This window comes from Arvicanthis niloticus, chromosome 8 (genome assembly GCF_011762505.2).
Source record: "Arvicanthis niloticus isolate mArvNil1 chromosome 8, mArvNil1.pat.X, whole genome shotgun sequence".
Lineage (NCBI taxonomy): Eukaryota > Metazoa > Chordata > Mammalia > Rodentia > Muridae > Arvicanthis > Arvicanthis niloticus.
This window is the reverse complement of record NC_047665.1, coordinates 34,892,861-34,910,232: the sequence shown is the minus strand read 5'-3', so window position 1 is coordinate 34,910,232 and position 17,372 is coordinate 34,892,861. Positions and strand designations below refer to the sequence as shown.

General features: G+C 33.5%; 1 pseudogene; it reads right to left on the bottom strand.

The window, feature by feature from the left end:
* Nucleotides 1-1,110: 1,110 nt before the first annotated feature.
* On the bottom strand, nt 1,111-8,191 carry LOC117713347 (prolactin-2B1-like; annotated as a pseudogene).
* Nucleotides 8,192-17,372: the final 9,181 nt, after the last annotated feature.

The window sequence follows — 17,372 nt, the reverse complement described above, 5'->3', positions numbered from 1 at the left end:
TTATAGATTAATTGATTTCAATGTTTCTCATTTATCTAAAATTACTTTATCAGACCATCAAAATCATACCTCACAATCAAGCCAATCAATAAATTGGCTACAAAAATGTGCAAGAATATATCAAACCATGAAATAAGAGTGGAGGTAACTTTCTCACACAACAAAAGATGAAGGAACAGAGACTTGAGGGTCCACCACATTGGCTCAGCTGCTGTGATAAAGACATCGAATCCTGAGTTGTACTAGTGTGTTTTAGTAAACCACTAGTGAACCCCAAGAGATGTATTTACTACCTATAAGCAATGTACTTTTGAGTCTTAATCAGAAAAATTTCTTTGCCACTGTGCCATAAGTCAATAATTGTGTGATTTTTCTGTATACTAAATGCTAAGTCTGAAAAAAAATGCAAAGGAATAAAAACCCAGAAGAAAGGAGAAGAAACTCCTTGGATATATTCATCTCTGCCTTCCCTGCTATCTTTTTTCAACCACCAGAAAATGAGAGCAAAGTACTAAACAATGTCACTAAGAATCAAAGTTGATAGAAGCCTGGAAAAGCCTTGTTTTACTCAAAATGAATGAAACATCTAGAATTTGTCTAAGATGATGCTAAGGAGGCAAAAATTCTAAGCAACATATTTCAAGACCCTTGAAGAGAATATGAATACCCTATCACATATGAGTTCTAACACACTTCGGATCACTGTAATTTTTCACAATAGTTATAGATAATGCAATTGCATACTATCTGTATTGTAAGTCAGTGCCCTGCAAAAAGTCTGATAAAGATTGGCTAGCTTTCAAAATATACATGCCAAATTCAGTCAGTTTTTGACAAAATTTATATACTGTATAACTAATATTTTTGTTTCTAACAATTATATGTGTTAAGTGGTTATTTTATATTATCTATAAAACATTTTGACTGGAAGATGTCAATGATGTAAATATATTTTGCATGATCCCACAACAGAAATTTGAAGCAATTGACTAAGACTTTATCACTTCTAAGTAATTTTTATTATTTAAAGATGAGAGAGAAATGAAAAGGGAGCTTTACTGTAATGTCTTATAAAGGCACATCTCAGACGCAGATTATATAAATTTGGTATTAACAGTTGTTTTGATTGACCACTTTGTACTTGATGACCTCAAGATAAGTATTTACTTTTCAAGAATCTCTGAGCAGGCAGCGGATCAGGGTACATAAAAAAAAAAAAAAAAAAAAAAAAAAAAAAAAAAAAAAAAACAGCGAACATCTTCATTGCTTGACTGCAAAGATGACAGTCCAGACCAGGCAAGGTAAGTCTCATCATCTCTCTCTCCAATCTGAGCATGATCAGCAAAAGGATAGTCAGCCAATTATTAGTTATACTTTAAATGCTTACTTTTATAAATATTGAATATAGATTTGTAAAAAAATATTTATATTTTCAGGATTGTAAAGTAAATATGGATTTCCATTGATATGCTTCAGTGTACCCTCTAATGAATACATTTTCTAGCACATGTGAAATTTCTTGCAGCAATTGATAGACAGCTAAGCAGCAAGTGGCTACTTTTTAAACATGGATATACCAATGGGAAAATGAAGGAAATGCTTTCAATTTAATTATTGAACAAACTTTGTCTGTCTTCAGCATAGACCCAGACTTAATTTTTGTACTTTATAAATTTGACATTAAATCAAATTTTCCTCTAACTTTTAACCAAATCACTTTTCAAAATAATGTGTGCACAAAAATCCTAGAGCAAATGAGGATTGCTATGGGTGAATTAAGAGAAATAATAGATGACTGAGCTAAGGTCTGCTAAAGTAGCTAGGTATCTGTCCTTTTAGGTTTTTCATTTTTTGACATAGTTATATGATTTATTTCTTCCCTTTCTTCCTTCTATTCTGTCCTCCAATATATCCACTTTTTAAAATGCATGACCTCCACTTTTTAAAATGCATGACCTCTTTTGTAATTGTTACCTGTAAATATTTATATGTATCTATATATTTAGTCCTAAGTATAATCTGATCAGTCTATAAAATTTTATTTGTATGTATGTTTTCAGAGCTGGCCATTTGGATTTTAAAAACCAATTGATAAACTTTTCTTTGGAAAAACCTTTTTCTCTTACTATCAACATTCCTATGTTGCCTGTAGCCCTTCGTATAGAACTTTGTTTAGTTTCTCATGAACGTCCTTTACATGCACTGTCCAGTTTGGCATGACTAATGGTGTTGGATTTGTTCATCTTGTATTTTAGAAATTCATGTTGGTGAGACTCTATGTGTGACCCATCTGAAATTCCTAGGAGACATATTGTTTGAGGAAACTCCCTGATTTTCTGGTTTGGAAATTGTTCCTCTCTCTTCTGCAGTACTCCCTGAGCCTTAGATGTGGGGATGTTTTGTAGATGTATCCACTAGGACTGGCCTTCATGATGCATTTTGACCAGCTGTGGTTTTCTGTTAGGATATGTATGACCAACATTTTTAAATCATTGTTTTTCAAATAAAACATTTAAACACACACACACACACACACACACACACACACACACACACACACATATGTCATTGAATCACATTTAAGCATGAAGAAGAGCTAAGAACTATCACCAGACTGCTCACCATGCTGAGAGTTGTTTGAAGACCTGTTGTGAGTTCATCAAATTTTTCTTGAATCCCTTTGGCTTTGGAGATAAGAGAGGAAGGGTCTCCTCGCATTGCAGATATTTCATTCACAAGATGATTCAGAGCATTGGTCCAGGAATTCACTAGACTGTATACCAATTTCAGTAGTGTTTTGGGCTGAGTGATGATAATTAACAACCATATTAGAATAAATAAAGTACAGTAGGATTAGATACAAGGGGATCTTGCTCAAGACAATAAAATTTCTGTAGCTATTCATATTATTTTATAGATGGTTCAAGTTATGTAAGTAAAAATGGTAGTCACTGACATCATATTATGAAATTTTGCTGAAAATTTTACTCAGAACTGCCAATATATTATTCTATGAAGCTTCTAGTGAATTAATCTTTCTCACTGAGACTTCTTGTTCACTCATTGTTCATGCATCCATTATTTTAATTCATTTGTATTATTATTATTTCAATTACAATCAAAGACCCACAGAGTACATGTGGCATTAAAGAAAATATATAAAATGGATGGTATTGTATGAATGTATAGGCCTATATGATAATATTCATCTCAATCCTGAAATAAGTTATGGCAAGGAATCATATATGAGAGATCATAACCATTATAAGTTTGAAGTGACATTATATGTAGTTTTCACCATACAGATAGCATGATGATTGTATCTTAGGAACACAGTACAATGTCTCTTGGACTGTTTTCTCAGGTGGCTTTCATTTATAAAGTAAAAGAAGAACAATCAGTTAGGAATAAAACAATTAGTCAAAGAAACGTAGGACCACAAAGAAAGTAGTAGGACCACAGACTACTTGACAGTCATTGATGGATAGGTCAGTATGCACTATACTGCCAACTTGGGGTCCATCAGTAACCATGATAAATACATCTATATATGCACTGATTAGCTTACATAAATGAATATTTGATTGTGACTGGTTATGTCAATTAAAAATTTTCTATAAAAGATTGAGGGTTAACATTGGTAAAAACATTTTTCTCTATGTACATTATGGATCATCTAAAACATGACTTGGCAGATTTCAATTGTATTAACCATGCTATATGACTTCTTTATTGCTTAAAGCATACCCATGGTGATGTCTTTGACCACCTTCACTATATGTAGAAATGCTTTATTGCTTCACATATTCCTGTGAAGAAGTATAATGACTAAACACTTACACTCCTTCCTAGAGATTGTTCCTTGTTTACTGGAGTATCAACTAAAGCAGTGTGACAAGCCCCAGCGATTCTTTCATTATATCTCTTTCCGTGGGCATACTGATTATTCTTGAAATGATGAAATAGTAAATAAGTTAGAGGCTGGAAATGATATGAATGCCCCAATGATTGGAATACTGAGGCACTTGTTAGTTATTTAACTCAACAGAAGGGAATCAACACATGGTAACGTAAACCTTACCAACTATCTGTAGATAGAGAGATCATAAAACCCAATACTGTCAGTTTTTAATTCAACACATTCTCTAACTATATCATAAATAACTATCCTTATACCCACAGATAAGGGTAACTCTCACCCCTCATTAAAGCAGGCACTTCTAGAAACAGATAAAAACCATTATAGAGATACACAAATGGCCAAAATGCAGAGAATGAATAGCTTTGAGTATCCCAATACCAACTGTGTATCTTCAATGCAACCCTTAAATCTTAGAGTGTAAAAGGGGAAGGTTTTAGAAATCTTGTAAAAAGTCAGAGTCCCCAAAAATATGGTGATAGATGCCTTCTTCTAGAAATGACATGTAAACTTCCTGAACCCATGAATTCTCAACAGTATAATTGACTGAACAAGAACAACATAATAATAGCCATTAGTCTGACAATGTGGATAGGAAAAATCCCATATAGTAGTATCCTTAGATGAAGAGCTACAGGGTTCCATCACAGCTGAAAGACCAAAATCAATTGCTTCCTAGGATAACTCACATATGTTGTATAAACCTATGCAGTAAGCCAGAGAAAAATCCACAGATAATCATAGGTAAATATATATATCACACACACACACACACACACACCAGCAATAAAAACAAACCATGACCATGAAGAGCATAGATTTGGGATGGAAGGATAATGGAAGAGCTGGTAGAGAGAGAGAATGGTGCTACTCTCATAGATGCAATATTCATATATTAAAATCCCATAAAAATATTATTATTGATAAAATTAAAAGTAATATATTTGGGGATCAACTCTTTTATGTACATTTTAAAACTTGACAGATGGTCTCACTTTCCCCACCCAACTAACCCCCAAATATCCCAACTTCCTTTCATGCTTATTATTCTCAGACTTCCTAACATTTCTACAAGCTAGCACCAAAACTAGCAAAACTACAAACTACTAAGTGTTGTGTGATCTTTGTGTAGCATTTGTGGCAAATTCTATAGTAACAAGTGTGTATATTCTCTAACTTAGTTTGTTAGACATCCTAATATTATAACTTTCTTGAAAATACTTTTATACCTATATAACTGTCACTAACCAAGGTCATAGTGAATTTCGAGTACTATTACACTAATTGTTCCAAGTCACATAAGCCTTGGAATAATAATATTGGAAGTAATATGCCAAAAGCTAACTAAGAGAGAAAACTAGCGTTTTCACTTATCAATGTGCTCATTAATTTGCTACACTGGATTTATTTTTAAAATAATTATGTTAAACTGTTATGGATGAAATTTTTGATAGTTTGAAAGGATACTTAAAGTGGTTTCAAATAGTCAAAGCAGCACATTAAGAAACGGGAATGAGAGAAAGAACTGTGTCAAACAAGTGTTAGAAATGTATGTGTTGTGTTATGTTGATTTGACTCATACTCTCAAATGCCCACTGATGTGTAATAGGAATAATAATCACACCCTGTTCTTTGCCATCATTTCATAGCTTATATAAAATAAACTTCAGAATTAGAAAAAATATTAAAATTATATGATTTTAGGAAATAATTAACATTTCTTGAGAATGTCCTTTTCTCCTGTTATAGAGTTTAATGGCTGTTGATTTCTCCTTCTTATGATGCTGTATTCTTTGACATTTGGGTCATGATGCTTCCTTATTTAGGCTATACTACATCTCAACGAGTAGCATGAAGGCCCATTTTAGAAAGAAGCCATGAGTCAGAGTGGTACTTACAAATTCAGTTAAGAGTTTTGCAGTTTCACTACTGACGATGTGAGACATAAAGGTTGTCAATGTAAGAAGTTTCTCTAAGGAGTCCTGGATGGTGTCATGCCTCTCAGCACAAGTGGATGTAGAGACTACATTCTCTCACAAAACCAGGTAGGACACCAGGAACAGGAGTGATGATGCCCTTGCTAAAACAGAAGAGAGGCCACTCAGATCTCCTTCTCTGAGGTAATCAACAGTCACTCTGTTCATGGAAGCCACATCACAGTGGCCTCTTTTACTGAATTTGCTCATTTTAGATTGAATGAAGAAATGAGAAATGAGCATCTTCCACTAAGCAAGTTTAGATAAGGAAATACATTTGCACAGAAATATATTTTGAAATGTGACTTTGATCCAGAAATTTTATTGTTATTTTCAGACATGTTTCTGTTTATTTTTAACATTTGCAGCTTAACATAAGTCAAGTCACATGATCAAATCAGATTCTTTAGATCATTTAACATCCTGAAGATTTCTCTTGGTTTTCAGGACTAAGACAGTCAAAAATTTGTACTTATAACTCAGTGTCTAATATTAGTATATTTGTCTCTAATATGACACAGGCAATATGTACAGGTTTGCTTTTATTTTCATTGTTCGTGAAAATGAATTTTTTGTCTTTTAATATTGAGGATGAAGAGAACGTTCTCATAAACATGATGTCACAGCCCAGAATTATAAACTCAGCTTTAAATATCATCTCTTTTTTATTTTGAACATTTCTTTGCAAAAAGTTTCAGAACTTTTTCTCATTTTGATGCTTGCAATAAGCCTATGAATTGGTTTGGCAACATAGTTATAATGAAAACATAAAAAATATGTATGCTGTGTGTGCAGCTTACATAATTTTTATAGCAACATTATTAGTATTTTCAGAATGTGAGACATCCACACTTAGAATTTTGCCTTTTATCTGATGATCTGTGTTGCCAAGAGTTATTGTACATCCATGTAAAGACCAACACATTGTTCATGATGACCTATCACTGGCTCCAGAAATTTGATTTTATCTACTTTCTCTGTTCTATATAATACATGCCTTTAGATGATGTTGCAATGATAAGTTTTAGCATTATCAACTTTCTTTTCATGTGTGCTTTACATGAAGAAAAACAGAACAGAACTGAAACACACCCATAGTTTACAACAGGATGACATGTCATGTGTTCATCAAATTAAAAAGCTACTTACCTTTATGGACACAAGTTTGGCACAAAACATGTCATAAAATGTGACTCTCAGGAACCTATATTTCAGTAGAATTTGGTTAATATTAGTGGTAATGTTTAACACACAGTTACAAAATTGGTAGGTAGAATTCATGGCAAACATCTACACCCAATTACTTAAAATATCTAAATATGCCAAAAAGCTGTGTAAAATACAAATAAGCACTAATTTTACATAAAAATACTGTTTAATAACTCATATTACTAATATATCTTTAAAAATACTCCTGCATATTTAAATTTATTTTATGTGTGATGTGCATATATATTAAATTATGTATATGTACACTCCATTCATTAATCAACTGAAGGATTTTCATAGTCCTAGAAGAAAGAAAGAAGACACATCATTTTGGTTTTCTTCTTCACTAAAGTCAAATTTACTGTTGTTACTAATTCATTTTTTTTGAAATAGTATTAAGAAAATAGAAGCAAGTTAGCAGTAGGTGGGAAGTTTTTCACCTTTATTTTATTTGAATATAATTGTTAAAGTTCTATATTACCCACATATGCAATGCATGTATACATTTCTCTCCAGGAGTGACAGTTTTGTTGCATTCATTCAAGTCAAAGAATTCATAGACAAGAACTCAGAACCAGAATATTTTCCTTCTTTCCTTTCCTAAGTTGTTACTAATTTGACCCATAGGATCTACTGCTCCCATTTCATCTTATCTCTATATCTGCAGTTTTCACTTTTTTGATATGAATCATTTCTTGTTTTGGAAATGCCTTGTTTGTGTAGTGCGAAGACAAATCCATGACATAGCTAAAGCTCCCCTACCCCCACCACTACTTTGCATGTCATATCAATTAAGACAAGACAAAATATCTTTGGACATAACTACATGTCTCTATGCTAAGATTACTATCTTTTGAAAACCACTAATCCCAGAGTTTATTTTATTTCTAGAGCAATGAGTAAAATATATATCCAAAGTCTATGTGGCTTAGCTTTCCCTCATTAGGTAAGAACAAATCTCCAATTATCCCAGATAGGGCAACAAAACCAGCAATAAGTAAACTTCCTGTAACATAATAAGCATCTATAGAGGAATTTAAATGAAGAGTTACGTACAGGAAAATATTTGAGTCAAAGACAGTAGCATTTCTGAGAAGTCACACCACAGCTTGTTGGCTGATTCAGGAAATCTGCATCCCAAAAGTCGTTCCTTCTCTTAACTTTCCACCTCCTATATAGTAGAGCACATCCTGCTGGAGGGCAGAAGAAAGTGACACTTGAACTACAATTGATGATTCTATGATCTTCCCTGTTAGGGTCAAAAAATGCAGCCTCGTATCCGTGACCACAGACATAAATATATCTTCAGTGGTTATCTTGTTTCTGGACTGTTACTAGTGTCTAAGATATATTATACATAGCCTTAGCAATCTCTCATTCAAAATATAGATCAAATTGTTATATTCAAATGGAAATAGCTATGGCCCAGACTTTTCCTATATTCTTCAGGTTCTCATATGTTCCTGTCAGCTTTCTTAATTACCAGAGCATAGCAGTAGATGTTTATTCTGAACAATTTTATCTTTATAAGTGTTTACCAATATTTGAGGAATATAGTAAGGAGCTTTACTTGCTAGACAGATAAAGGAAGTAACAGGTAAACTAAACACACAAAGGCAATTAGAAAAATATCATATTTATTGAAGTGAACAACTGTAGAATTCATTCTATTTGCATACTATTACATGCACAGATACACATTTTTAACCTGGATAATATTAGCAAACTTGGGTTCTATGTATTGAGATAGTCTTAAGTTAAATGAAAAAATGGTTTACTGACCTCGAGACAGTTGTACTACTATTGATCCAACTGTTATATCTTATTGGATTGGGTGATGCATTATTTTTGGATTTGGCAGGTCTCATGTGGCATGTTAAAGGATGGCTAGCACTATGCAAAGTCACACTCATTCTCAGCCCAATTTTCTCATTATATGCAGCATTAAAATATATTATCAACAGTAAATTCTTATCATTCATTTCTGGCATGCACCAAAATTAGTGACAATGCCTCTATTGTACAGATTTCAAGAGTCTACCCAATCCAATAACTCAATAGAAATTAACCAGTTTGGTCTCCAGATTTTTCAGCAACCTAATAAATTTGGTGTTACCTATTTTTTCCAAGAATTATTTCTTCTTACACATTCTAACTAGTGTGATTACTGTTCTTTTAGATTATTTTCCAAATACATGTGACAATAGATTTTACTATTATGAATAAATTCACTATAGATAGAGGTCATATATATATATATATATATATATATATATATATATGACCTCTATCTATATAAATATATATTTCATATATATATATATATCTATCTATATATATATAATATTATATATATATTATATATATATATATTATATATTATATATATATTATATATATATTATATATATATAATATATTATATATATATTATATATATAATATTATATATATATAGATAGATAGATATATATATAGATAGATAGATAGATATATTAGAAATAAGCATCTAAGGCGGTAGTTCACAATCTGTGGGTCTCAATTCATTTTGGGTGTTGAGTGACCCTTTCACAGATGTCACATATCAGAAATAATCTCCTGTATATCAAACATGTACATTATAATTCATAAAAGTAGCAAAGTTATGGTGCAGTAGCAAATATAATTTTATGTTAGGAGTCACCACAATGTGAGAAACTGTATGAAATAGTCACAGTATTTGAAAGACTGAATACCAGTGCCCTAAGAAAATCTACAAAAATTAGGAGGCTGTATCATAGCATGTAAAGACCTCACTGTTTCATTTTTTGCTATAATGAATGATTTAGGTTACAACAAAATTTTGGGAGGAACTAACTTATTTATTTCTCAGTAATGCAGTTAATATGCATTATTAATTATAATTAACCTCATATAGACTCTCCCATGATATTGTTGACTGTAGTCTATACCAGAAGCTTACCACAAAATGTGGCAGCATGGTAGAGGTGGCATTGGATTTGCATGCATCGAAATAAAAGACTAAATGGCCCATTGAGATTTGCTTCAAAAATCTAGAATACCAATGAGTACAAGTGTCATAGTCCCTTTAAGGAGTATCTGAAAGTCTATTGTAAAGGGAAAGCCTAAGAGTAGGGCAATACCAACAGTGTCAGAGATATGAGGTCCATGGAATGTCTGCTCAGGAAATTACCAAACATAGAAGAGTCAGCTGTAACAGAGTTTCTGTGTGTTATAGGCAGCAGAGATGGTACTATATAGGCTAGCTATTTAAATGTTTCTGAACTCAGTTGATTTTGTCAAAAGTTCCAGATGGCACAGGATTTCAGTCTCGGTTTGGTCCTATCATTCCCTGATAGAGACCCCAATCCTCCTTGTTAGACTGTGAATGTCACTTCTTACCCATGTACACTGCCAGCTTCTATCTTGTTTTTTATTTCATAGGATCTCACTGCTGCCTGAACTCACAAGAGATTTTACATTTTGAACAGCATTAGAACTGTTAGAGAGTATTGAAACTCTTAGAGTAGTACTGAATATATTTGCCTCATAAGATTGTCTTGAACATTTTGAGGGTAAGAAGTGGGATATGAAGTCAAAAATGTTCTATGAATGAATGTCCAATTGCCAAAGTTATATCTGTCAACATTAATATTGATAGTTGATCTAACAGGGCCTATAACCAGATAATGTAATCCTACGAGAAAACCCATTTGAAAGACATAGATTGAGATAACTAATGTAAGAGGATGCACTCAAAATGTATGTGGCAACATTCCTTGAGCAAGGATACAAGTGTGAACCAAAGGGCCAAAGCAAGATGAGCACTAACATTCATCTATCTCCACTTCTGTTTGAGGAAATTAAAAGAATTGCTTAACCTACCTTGTCATTAGAAACTGGGTCCTATTCCAATCTAAGACAAACTAACTCTTGCTTCTGCAAGTTACTTCTGTTAGATATTTTCTAATACCAATGACCAAAGTAAGTGGTATAACTATAATTCCCCATGATATATTAGCATTCCTCACCTAACTACATATCTACCATATTACTCTGCTAGCTGGATGGTAGCAGCTCATACTGCTTTGACGGGCCAAGGGTAAATAGGAAACAAGCCAGATCTCATCTACCCTACTCCTTCACCTCAGATTGTCTTCTGATTATGGCTTTGGGATGGTTGCAGTCACTGACATTTTATCAGGCCTGTTTCCCGATTACATGCAGGACAAGATGAACAAGGTGCACTCCTGAAGACTTTCATGTCCCACAAAACTATAAATTTGACCTACATTACCCTCTGGTCACTTCCTGCTCCCTTAAGGACATCTGCCCTTAGCACACTTTCTTTCTGAAGGAAAGGTAAACTGTATTATATCTGTGGTAGCAATTAGAGTCCACTGCTCTACCAGCTCAGTCTTTTCACTTTCATGCTTCTGTATCCATATTCGTGATTTACTTTTCACTCTCCGAACTGCACTGCAGAAATGCAGTGAAATCATACTCATTTATCTATAAATTTTAACAATGCACAATGTTGGTGGTTAATAGGTTTATAATGTAACAGTGGGTCTGGGTCTGGAATTAATCTCTATGACACTTACCTTCATGCATCACTAGTCTTTGTTCAAAGACCTTTCTGGAGTGATTCCTGCCATCAAGATGTTTTCCCACACCAACTTGTCAAAGCTGCATCTTGTCTTTTTTGAGACCTGTTCTATAGACATTACTTCTTTGAAGCTCAGAAGCATCATATCTGACTTCCTACCAATCTTTAATATTATTTCACCCAGATATCTTATAACATCTTTTTGGCTTATTTAAGTACATAGATAAATAAATAATTTAGGACTTGATCTCATGTAGGTCAGTTAGGGCAGGGGACAGAAGAAGCACTGGCTCAACAGATTTTGTTTGTTTAGATTGCTTTGATTGCTTTGAATTGTTATAATTATCAAAATGAGTGTGATTATGAGTTTGGTGGTTGTATTAAAAGTCCTCTGGGAAAGAGGTCAAATTATGCCCTTAATTATTTCTGGTTATTGAACAAAGGTATACTATTTTAGAAAAAAGGTTTTGTATTTGTGTTAAAAGGAAAGGAGAAAAAGGCTCTGTATTCCTTTTAGAGTGATATGGATCAGATATGACAAGGAAAGACCACCTGAATAGCTCAAAAAATTCAAGAAAATCCAATTGGACAGGTTAAAATTTATCCTGCTATCCTTCACATGGCATGAATGAAGACTCATTAATATTGATTATTAATAAAATTAACTCATAAAAGGGACAGCTTTCTTTTACCTGCTCAAAGAGCAAAATTTCATCCTTAACTGATCTGTGCACTCTGCACAATCCATATGAATAACTTAACGGTACTAAAATTTTGTTTGTGAGATTCATTGTATTGCAGAATAAAATCAAAGTATAATTCAGGTATAGAATCATAAACTCTTTAAGTTAGGAATTAAGGTATAATACTTTATCTAATTGACAAATATGATGGACTGAATGTTAATTGTATATAATAATCTATGAGTTACATAATTGTTTTGGTTGTACTCAATTTATGCCTAAGCAAAGGGTTTTTTGTTTTTGTTTTTTTGACAGAAAATGTGAGATATTTGAGACTGGTGCTAATGCTTTAAATTTACATGTCCAGATGCTAAAGGTCCTTGTTCTCAATTAGTTCTTGATGGATCAATAAAGATGCCATAGGCCAATGGCTGAGCAGGTAGAAAGAGATGGTACTTCTAGATCCCTGCAGGCTAAATTGATGTACTTAGGAAAGAGAGAGACAAAACAAACTCAGAGTTGTAGGAGAGCTCTTTCAAAATGTAAGCAGAAATGAGAAGTGGCACGTGGGAGGGCATCCCATAAGCATCTTGTGTAGACCACAAGCATCTGTGAAGACCAATGGACTTCACAGAAGGTAACCAGGCAACTAAGCTGAAGGCAGATTTAGAAGTGTTGAGCTATGAACAAAGAGAAGGGCATGCTATGCATGGGAGGTTTAGAAGAGCCCAGCCACTGAAGCAGTAAGACAGGTTAAAAAATGAGCTAATGTGTGTGTGGAGCGCTTTTGGGGCTGCTTGGCAGGAATCTGACATTGGTCAAGGACAAGGAAATGGGCTTTAGGCAGGAATCTGACATTGGGCCATGACAAGGAAGTAAGTTCAGGCAGGAATCTAATTTTAAGTTAAAACAGAGAAGTTTAGTCAGGAATCTAACTCTTAGGCTAGAACAAAGAAGTAGACCTCAGGCATGTATATGACTGTGGGCTAGGACAGGGAAGTAGGCTCAGATATTTTTGTCATCTTAATGAGCCCTTAGAAACAGTGATCATAAGAGTGATCATTGGAGTGATCAGGGAGTGATCATGGGTCTATTGCCTTGTTTGTTCCTTGACTATTTCTATCTATTGTATTGCTGGTTCCTCATCCTAGCACTGACCCAAATACTTGCATGTAATTAAAATGGTTTAAAAGAAAAGTGGGAAAAAAATAAATCCGCCTCAGCCTTCAGCCTCAGAACTGTCTGAGGTCATGCTGGAATATTGTCTAATTGTCTCTTTTCTTTTAATCCTCACTCCTGTGCTGAAAAGCCTCTTGACTGACTGAGCAGGCTTGGTCATGTTCATCTACAGATCGAAGAGATCCAGGAGAACCTGGGCAGGTGACCAGTAGGACAGACGGCCCAGGAGAATTAAAGCAGAGTAGAAAAAACTACATGCCACACCATACTTTCCAGTTGTTGACATACCCTCACTCTAGCAACATTGACTCTTACCCAGCTGGAACCAGAGCTGAAACATACTCTTCTTTTCCTGTATTGCCTTTCATTGTGGTATTTTACCATGTAACCAGACAATGACTAACAGAATAACATATACCCATGATATTTTAAAACAAGACCTACTCCCTTCCCAATAAGGTCATAACCTTGTCATGCACATAATCCATGAAGGCCATTAAAGTGTCTCCCAAGACACAGTGTCAATACCATTTATAATGTCCACTACCTTTTTTGAGACTGAGGAGAATCTCTTAATTATAAAATTGTATAAAATCAAACCAGCAAATATAGTTCCATTATTCCAATACCCAACATCACAAAGGAAGTAGTACAATTCCAAAATGGAAAAATGGGGACATGTCAATGATTACATAAAAAAAAAATTACTGAATCCTTGGATAACAAAGCAGGAAATCTTGTCACTCCATATGCACTTTCTGTAGCTCATGATGAAATAATTTTTGTCTAAGTAGCTTGGATAGGCCTGCTTCTCAGTATATTCATGCTACAGCATACAGTTTTCTCTTGAGAAAGCTTACACTCTAATCCTGCAGAATTTCTCAGTGAACAATCCCATGTTTCATACAATATCTCACAGTGCTTAAGGACCCCATTGCAATTTACACAATTGGTATCACATCACACAATTTTCTACCATGTCCTTCTTCTGGGAATCAATACATGCTACAAATTTTCTTCCCTTGATGACTCCCTGGAACTTGGAGGCTAGCTTCCAAGACCACCAGAGTCTTACATTTTTCTTGCCTACAAAATTTATTGCACATGTAGATTCCTTTCATGTACTATAAAGGCCCTATGGGACCTCCATTTCTTAGGCTATGGCATATTCTCATAAGTTGATAGCGAGTCTTATCCAAGATAAATTTGTAGTATCTAGAGCTAACTAAGGTCATGCCTAGAGTATACCCTGTTTTATACCACATTGTTATTTGGAGGAACAAGTGAAACTAGCATTCAGAACTTTTCATGCTTTTATAGCTTACTGTGATTTTACTTTTAGTCTCATATTTGATTCCTAGTAGATGCTGATTTTCACCCTAATTTATACTTTTATATATTTGTTCATATTCATGATCATTATGACATCAAAGATTTTGATGACCACCTATAAAGTTTTGTATTATATAATGATAGTATGTAGTGTCCTATTGCAACCATGTGAGTGGTTGTAATTCATCAGTTCGATTGTTCATTTGGAGGATGATAATTTTAAGCATGTCACTCAATACCTCTTATTCTCATTATAACATACAGGGTGTTTCATCTTCTCAGAGCTCACCAATTATGCTAGAATATCTGACCACAGAGGTCCAAAGATCCTCCTAACTTCACCTCTTTTCTGCTGCGTTTAATACCCTAGGTCTACATACCTGACATTTTGTTTGGGTACATGGATATGACCCAGTCCCTCTTGATTTTCTAATAAGCACTTTATCCAATGATCCAGGTCACCTGCTCTCTAATAATTTTCTTAGAGGTGTATTTCATGAAATATTTACAGTTTTTTTTAACATCTACATGCACAGTTTACCCACACTCTATGTTAGTAAGAGCTTTTATTTTCCCAATGGACATTTGGCATGTGTTGAAAAACTGGTGGATCTGTATCATGAGTTTCATTCTGCATCTTCTATGTTCTTCAAGTCTGTTTTCCTATTAGTGCTGTGGGTATTTTGATTGATTGTTACTATGGGTCATTTTACATTCGTACAAAATGTTTATATCAATGCACCCAGATTGCTCCCTTTACTCAGGATACCTTTGGCTATTCAGGATCCATGTGCTTCTCTGTTTACTTTAGATTTATTTTTTAGTTCAGAAAAATGTCATTTATATTTCATGGAGATGGCATTGAATCTTTAGTTATTTACCTTCTTTCACACCTGATAAAGTTTGTATCTGTTATTGCCTTACTATGTTAAAAAAAAAAAAAAACAATGTATAAATTGTATTTATCCACTGCCTTAGGTTTTTACAATTTCCCACCCCCTTTCATAAGGATGACTGAGTTTGGGGATAAGGGAATAAGCAATAGGTGTCTCATTTAGTGCTAAGCACTACACGTATTTCTTGTGCTGTGACCAGTTGAGGGTCTCAGCAGCAATTTCCACCTACCTGAAAAGGACACTTCTCTGATAAAGATTTAGAGATGCACTGATCTATGGGTATTAAGCTTAAGTCATCAGGATCCAATGGCATAATACCATCCCCATTTAGTAGAGCAATGGTATTTGTTTTTTCCTCTAAACCTATGACCTGTCTGGTTATAAGTTTCAGAATTAATAATGGTGCTAATATTGGTTCTTTCTTGTGGCATGCATTTTAAATCAAATCAGAAATTTGTTTATTATGAATTTTTCCTCCTTTCTTTACTATGGAATTCAATATAGAAAAACTGGCAGTTTTATATGTTGACTTTTATCTTGCTGATATTTGAAAGTTTTATAAGCTATGGGAATCTGATTTTAGAATATTTAAGTCTTTTAAATATAGAATCATGTCATTTGCAAATAAAGATACTTTGACTTCTGCTATTCAGATTTATATGTTTTCTCTATTCTATTATTTATTGATATGAAAAGATTTCAAATAACAAATGGAATGAACTTGAGAAAGTGAATGCTCTTGCCCTACTACTGGTTTTAAATAAAATAGTTTAATTTTCCTCTACCTATTGCCAAGTTTCCTCTAGGTGTATCATGTACAGTTCCTATACTGACTTATATTTTTCCTATTGATAGTTTTGCAGGAACTTTATTCAAATGGTTGTTTCACTTTGAATCTGTAGATACGGTCACATTCTTTGTTTACTTCAGTTTACTCTAGTACACTTATTAATCCACATATATTTAACAAACTTTAAATACTAGAATAATTCTAATCGGAACATAATCAATGATCTTTCTGATGTTATTAGATTTTGTTTACATGAATATTATTTAAATATTAGTTTCTGTTATTTAATATTTATTTAAATATTAGTTTGTGCCTACTTTCAGTATTAGGGTAATAGCTTTAAATAATGAGCTTGGTTGCATTCCCTCACTTTAGAAATTTGCTTAAATTTGAATGTTGAATAAGTCAAGTGATATAGCGCTTGTTGTTACCTGAAAGTGAAAATTCAGGGCTGTAAAAGTATTAGACAAACCTGTATTATAAGATATTTTATGAGAATCATTGTGTGTGTGTTTTGTCTATTTTTTAAAGATGTTTTAATTGAAATAGAATACTTTCTTCTTCTTTTTTTCTTCATCTAGAACCTCTCAGATACCCTAATTCCAAACCCTCCCAAGTCTCTTAATCTCAGGGATTGATAACTTTATAGGTTCATTTTCCTTGATTTTCATTGTTACATATGCATGGACATGCCCTTATCTTGTATAACACTATTCAATTAAACATTTAGAATGCTATTTTAAATTCAATACAACTTTCCATGTCTAAAAAATATTTAT